This window comes from Rattus norvegicus, chromosome 5 (genome assembly GCF_021556685.1).
Source record: "Rattus norvegicus strain SHRSP/BbbUtx chromosome 5, alternate assembly SHRSP_T2T, whole genome shotgun sequence".
NCBI classification, from domain to species: domain Eukaryota; kingdom Metazoa; phylum Chordata; class Mammalia; order Rodentia; family Muridae; genus Rattus; species Rattus norvegicus.
Window position 1 is genome coordinate 122,454,056 of NC_141538.1, and position 6,615 is coordinate 122,460,670.

Consider the following 6,615-nt stretch of genomic DNA (forward strand, 5'->3'; position numbering starts at 1 on the left):
GACCCAGAAATGAACCCACACACCTATGGTCACTTGATTTTTTACAAAGGAGCCAAAACCATCCAATGGCAAAAAGATGGCATTTTCAGCAAATGGTGCTGGTTCAACTGGAGGTCAACATGTAGAAGAATGCAGATCAATCCATGCTTATCACCCTGTACAAAGCTTAAGTCCAAGTGGATCAAGGATCTCCACATAAAACCAGATACACTCAAACTAATAGAAGAAAAAGTGGGGAAGGATCTTGAACACATGGGCACTGGAGAAAATTTCCTGAACAAAACACCAAAGGCTTATGCTCTAATATCAAGAATCGACAAATGGGATCTCATAAAACTGCAAAGCTTACGGAAGGAAAAGGACACTGTTGTTAGGACAAAATGGCAACCAACAGAATGGGAAAAGTTCTTTACCAATCCTACAACAGATAGATGGCTTATATCCAAAATATACAAAGAACTCAAGAAGTTAGACAGTAGGGAAACAAATAACCCTATTAAAAATGGGGTTCAGAGCTAAACAAAGAATTCACAGCTGAGGAATGCTGAATGGCTGAGAGACACCTAAAGAAATGTTCAACATCTTTAATCATAAAGGAAATGCAAGTCAACCCTGAGATTCCACCGCAAACAGGCAGAATGGCTAAGATCAAAAACTCAGGTGACAACAAATGCTGGCAAGGATGTGAAGAAAGAGGAATACTCCTCCATTGTTGGTGGGATTGAAGACTGGTACAACCATTCTGGAAATTAGTCTGGAGGTTCCTCAGAAAATTGGACATTGAACTACCTGAGGACCCAGCTATACATCTCTTGGGCATATACCCAAAAGATACCCCAACATATAACAAAGACACATGCTCCACTATGTTCAGAGCAACATTATTTATAATAGATAGAAGCTGGAAAGGACCCAGATGCCCTTCAACAGAGGAATGGATACAGAAAATATGGTACATCTACACAATGGAATATTACTCAGCTATCAAAAACAATGACTTTATGAAATTCATAGGCAAATGGATGAAACTGGAAAATATCATCCTGAGTGAGGTAACCCAATCACAGAAAAACACACATGGTATGCACTCATTGATAAGTGGCTATTAGCCCAAATGCTTGAATTACCCTAGATGCACAGAACACATGAACCTCAAGAAGGATGACCAAAATGCGAATGCTTCACTCCTTCTTTTCAAGGGGAACAAGAATATCCTTGGCAGGGAATATGGAGGCAAAGTTTAGAACAGAGGCAGAAGGAACACCCATTCAGAGCCTGCCCCACATGTGGCCCATACATATAGTCACCAAACTAGGTAAGATGGATGAAGCAAAGAAGTGCAGGCCGACAGGAACCAGATATAGATCTCTCCTGAGAGACACACCCAGAATACAGCAAATGCATAGGTGAATGCCAGCAGCAAACCACTGAACTGAGAATGGGACACAGGTTGAAAGAATCAGAGAAAGGGCTGAAAGAGCTGAAGGGGCTTGAGACACCATATGAACGACAATGCCAAGCAACCAGAGCTTCCAGTTACCCAAAGACTGTACATGGACTGACCTTGGGCTCCAATTGCATATGTAGCAATGAATAGCCTAGTAAGGGCACCAATGGAAAGGGAATCCCTTGTTCCTGCCAAGGCTGGACCCCCAGTGAACGGGAATCTTGGGGGGAGGGTGGTAATCGGGGAAGGATGGGGAGGAGAACACCCATATAGAAGGGAAGGAGGAGGAGTTAGGGGGATGTTGACCTGGAAAACAGGAAAGGGAATAACATTTGAAATGTAAATAAGAAATACCCAATTTAATTAAGATGAAAAAAGAAAAAAGAAAAAGGTCTGAAGGAGCTGAAGTGGCTTGCTACCGCATAAGAACAACAGTGCAAACCAACCAGAGCTTCCAGGGCCTAAACTACTACCCAAACTATACATGGACTGACCGTGGGCTCCAAAGGCATAGGTAGCAGTGAATAGCCTTGTTGGGACAGCAGTGAAAGTGGAAGCCCTTTGGTTCTGTCAAGGTTGGACCCCCAGTGTAGGGGATTGTTGTGGGGGAGGGTAATGGAGGGAAGGTTGGAAGGGAAACATCCATGTAGAAGTGGAGAGGGAGGGGTTAGGGGGCTGATGGACAGGAATCTGGGAAAGGGAATAACATTCGAAATGTAAATAAGACATACCCAATTTAATAAAAATTGAAGAAAAAAAAGAAATTGATCTTAGTAAACTAGGTGTACTGAGTCAGCAGCACAGGCAGGAAAGCACTGAGCTGGGAGACTTTAATCGTACAGACTTCCAAAACCAGGATCTTCAGAGTGTCTTTACTTTCTTCAGTACATGCAGGATACCTGTACCGGGATACTACCACAACACTGAAGGTCAAGAGTGTTAGCTGATTGAGGACCAAGCTCACGGGTAGATGACTCAACTCTTCCTGTGAGAGTTGACAGTGTTTGATGGCTAGGGACTTTAAGAGGGTATTCAAGGCACCCAAGGAAAGATAAATGAACTTGGAGCACACTGGTGACAGGACTGACACCAGGTGGGAAGAGTGACACTGGTCAAGTTTAACCTGACCACGTGATTGAGATGCTCAGCAAGATGATGTCAATGTCTTCTCACTTAAGTTATAGCAATCAAAACCAAGGTCATTTAATATGATAATATCATAAAGAAAAACAAACAAAGAACAAATAAACCCAGTGCTGCTTAGATGCCTATAGACATGAAGCTAGTTGACATTAAATAATACCTGACAAGATTCAGTCTTTGTTCAGGAACCTCACATTGATGCTAATTTACTAAAGGAGAATACCCCAGTAGTGACCACCTCAGGGCTACAGAGCATACACTGTAAGGACCACACCAGTCGAGACCTAGTCATGTGCTTAGCATATCTCTGCAGAGCATCTGAACATGTGCACAGACTGGACCCCACTTCACATTGCTTCACCGGAGCCTCTGATACTGAACCCTAATGCAAGGAAGGGTTCATCAGTTACTCAGTCTCTATCTGGGCTCCGCAAGCCTTTCTCACACAAAGACAGAGGCAGGCTGCCATTATTTTACAGTCTCTTCAGCACTGTTGAGTCCACTATGACTGACAAACATATGTGCCATAGGGAGCAGATAGGGGAGCATACAACAGAGAAAGGTTTTGCTTCTGTCTGCAGCATAGCTCCCATCTTATCCTAGCAATGTTTTCAAATTGCATATATAGAAAGTGGACATTATTCATGTAGAGATGCTGGAGACAGGTAAGGATGGAAGACTCGGGAACAGACTCAGTGACATATGTCTTCATTTTTGACAGGGCATGTTGAGCATTAAAGAGTCTTGTAGGTTGCCTTGAGGAGTTACCAAATATTTCCCAGCTGTCCTAGGTAACACGCAAACTAGGCCTCACTTCGCTGCTGCCGCAGGGAATGTGGTTTGTGGATAGTTTTTGCCTAAAACTTTCAGAACCTGTATAAAATATAGACATGTGATGCTCTGATCTTCAGCTTCTCACAGCAAAGCTGCACTGAGTGTTCTCTCAGCCTGGGTGATGTCATCAGGTATGTGTCATATTCCTTGAGATGTTGTCAAAGAGGTTAAAACAATTAACTCCTCAAGGGCTTCTCCTCCTATACTTTGGAGAGCCCCCTTTATTTGCTTCTGACTCAGGACCTGTGGGTTATAGCTGCTATTTGTACCTTCCAGAAGTCCTTGTTAGTCTGAAAATGCAGTACTCAGAGTTCCCACTGTTGAAAGACCCCGAAGTGACCTTACCTCAGGAGCACAACCCACAGAGCACAGATTGACAAAGTGAATGCTACAATAGCATGAGGGTGTAAGGTTTTTAATCCATGTACATGGGGTTGCTCATTCACACAGGGAGAGGCAACCCTGAACCCAAAAAGCAAACAACTTTTATTCATTACAGAGGGCAGGCTTCAGTAACAGGGTTAGATGGCCCATTGTCATTGGTGGTACACAGGACAAAGGATCTTGTCAGGTATTGACTGGCCTGCTCAAGGGGCTGTTCTTGGATCCATTATTTACTTTCTTCATCCCGCCCTACACCTGGCTTTGGTGACTCACTGGGAAAGGGCTAAGTTAGAACATCTCTTAGTGGGGGTGGGGGTGGGGGTGGGGGTGGGGGTGGGGGTGGGGGTGGGGGTGGGGGTGGGGGTGGGGGTGGGGGTGGGGGTGGGGGTGGGGGTGGTGAACTGGGTGTTTGGGCAGGGTCAGGATGACATCTTGAGTTTGTTCTAAGAATTTACCACTGGGAGGTGTAGGGATCTTTCTGATAACAGTTGTGTTTTTTTTTCTTTTTGTTTTGTCTTAAATAGCTTTGTCAGAATCTTGATCACCAAAACTTTATTATATTATTGGGCATCATGATGTCAGATGTATCTCTCAGAAAGGTTACATGTTTTCATAGGCATCCTGACCACCAGATGTATTTTTCAAAACCTTGCTTTTATAACTTTGTTTCTCATATCTATGAAACTATGAAACTGTATTTCTTCATTCCCCCCTTTTTCTTTTGTCATGGTTTTAATCTTAAAATCATAACTCGATCTTATTACTACTGATGGGCCTGTATTGTTGCATTAACAATATGTAATCCAATAAGCAATAAACCAGAGTTGTGAACAAAAGGGAAGAATTGAACCAGGTTTCAAACCAACTTTTGTCTTGAGCTCTCTCTCTTTTTAAAAACTTTGTTCTGCCGGCTTGAGCACCGGCGTGGGCCATGGCTTCTGTTTCCTTGTCTGCGCTGGCAGTGCGGTTGTTGTGCCCCACGCACGGCTGCCACTCCCGCCTACAGTCCTTCCACCTGGTGGCAGTACGAAATGAAGCCGTCGTCATTTCTGGAAGGAAGCTGGCCCAGCAGATCAAGCAAGAAGTATGGCAGGAGGTGGAAGAGTGGGTGGCCTCGGGCAACAAGCAGCCACACCTCACTGTCATTCTGGTTGGTGACAATCCTGCCAGTCACTCCTATGTTCTCAACAAAACCAGGGCAGCAGCTAAAGTGGGAATCAACAGTGAGTCAATTGTGAAACCAGCCTCAGTGTCAGAGGAAGAGCTGTTGAATTCAATCAGAACATGGAATGACGATGAGAATGTAGATGGCCTCCTTGTTCAGCTGCCACTCCCAAAGCACATTGACGAGAGAAAGATCTGCAATGCTGTTTCTCCTGACAAGGATGTTGATGGCTTTCATGTCATCAACGTTGGGCGCATGTGTTTGGACCAGTATTCCATGCTGCCAGCAACGCCATGGGGCATGTGGGAGATACTCAAGCGAACGGGCATTCCAACCTTAGGGAAGAATGTGGTAGTGGCTGGAAGGTCCAAAAACGTTGGGATGCCAATTGCAATGCTGCTGCACACGGATGGAGCGCACGAGCGGCCTGGGGGTGATGCCACAATCACAATATCTCATCGGCACACTCCTAAAGAACAGCTGAAGAAGCACACGATCCTTGCGGACATTGTGATATCTGCTGCTGGCATTCCAAACCTCATCACAGCTGACATGATCAAGGAAGGAGCAACAGTCATCGACGTGGGGATAAACAGAGTTCAAGATCCTGTCACCGCAAAGCCCAAGTTGGTTGGAGATGTGGATTTTAAAGGAGTCAAGAAGAAAGCTGGTTACATCACTCCTGTCCCTAGGGGTGTTGGTCCCATGACAGTGGCCATGCTCATGAAGAACACCATTATTGCTGCAAAGAAAGTGCTAAGGCCAGAGGAGCTGGAAGTGTTGAAGTCCACACAGCACGGAGTCGCCACCAACTAGCCGGGAGCGAGCCAGTCTGGGAGGCAAAGCGGGCCAAGAGGGATGCAGTGTTCTTAATTTATTCTGTTGAAATGGTTTAAAATGTTTGTATTTATTGAAAGCTTAGACAGGTGGCTGTGTGTGCACGCATGGCTCTGCAGAACCTCACCAGGGTGCCCATCCGTGTCCTGCCTTTGACCTGGTGATGCCTGGGAGACCCCTCACACTCAGAGTGGATGCTGAACTCCATCAAAAAGAAAAAAAATCTGCCTTTTTGGGCTCTCATTTCCCAAGTGCTATTCCAATACAAGTTGATGGCTCATCTTAGGTGGCAAGCCTCTGAGTTCAACTTTCAAACCAAAGGAAAACTTAGTAGAGAAAATTAAGGGAAAGCAACAGACAGCAGACTGTGTCTCATTGGCACTCCCTTACTTCCTGTGCATCCGGGAGAACCCAGGTTGCCCTGAGGACAGCTCAGCTGGCTGGGCTGGTAAACGAAAGCCCACTGTTACTAGCTGTGTCCCCATGGCGGGTCATCATGGAAGGTTAAGAGTCTCCCCACTTGCTGTTACCCTTCTGTGAGCTTGCCATGTTTTAATTTTCTAGAATCAAAAGGCTCATTTTATAAATGATGTATGTATTATCATGTTTGGCTTTTGCAGCACATTAGAGAGAGAGCGTGTGTGTGTGTTTTCTTTGGTGTAGGCTTTGAGGCCTTTTTTAAAAAAATAATAATAAAACTCGGGTACAGTAATCAGGAGGGCAGCTCGTGCCACCAAAGAACTGTCGACAGCTGCCTGCATGTCTTTCACGGACCCTGGCTTTCCTGAAAGTTCTCAAGGAGCTT

At 45.1% G+C, this 6,615-nt stretch overlaps 1 pseudogene; it reads left to right on the forward strand.

The window, feature by feature from the left end:
- The first annotated feature begins 4,728 nt into the window (after nt 1-4,728).
- On the forward strand, nt 4,729-5,899 carry LOC134479019 (bifunctional methylenetetrahydrofolate dehydrogenase/cyclohydrolase, mitochondrial-like; annotated as a pseudogene).
- Nucleotides 5,900-6,615: the final 716 nt, after the last annotated feature.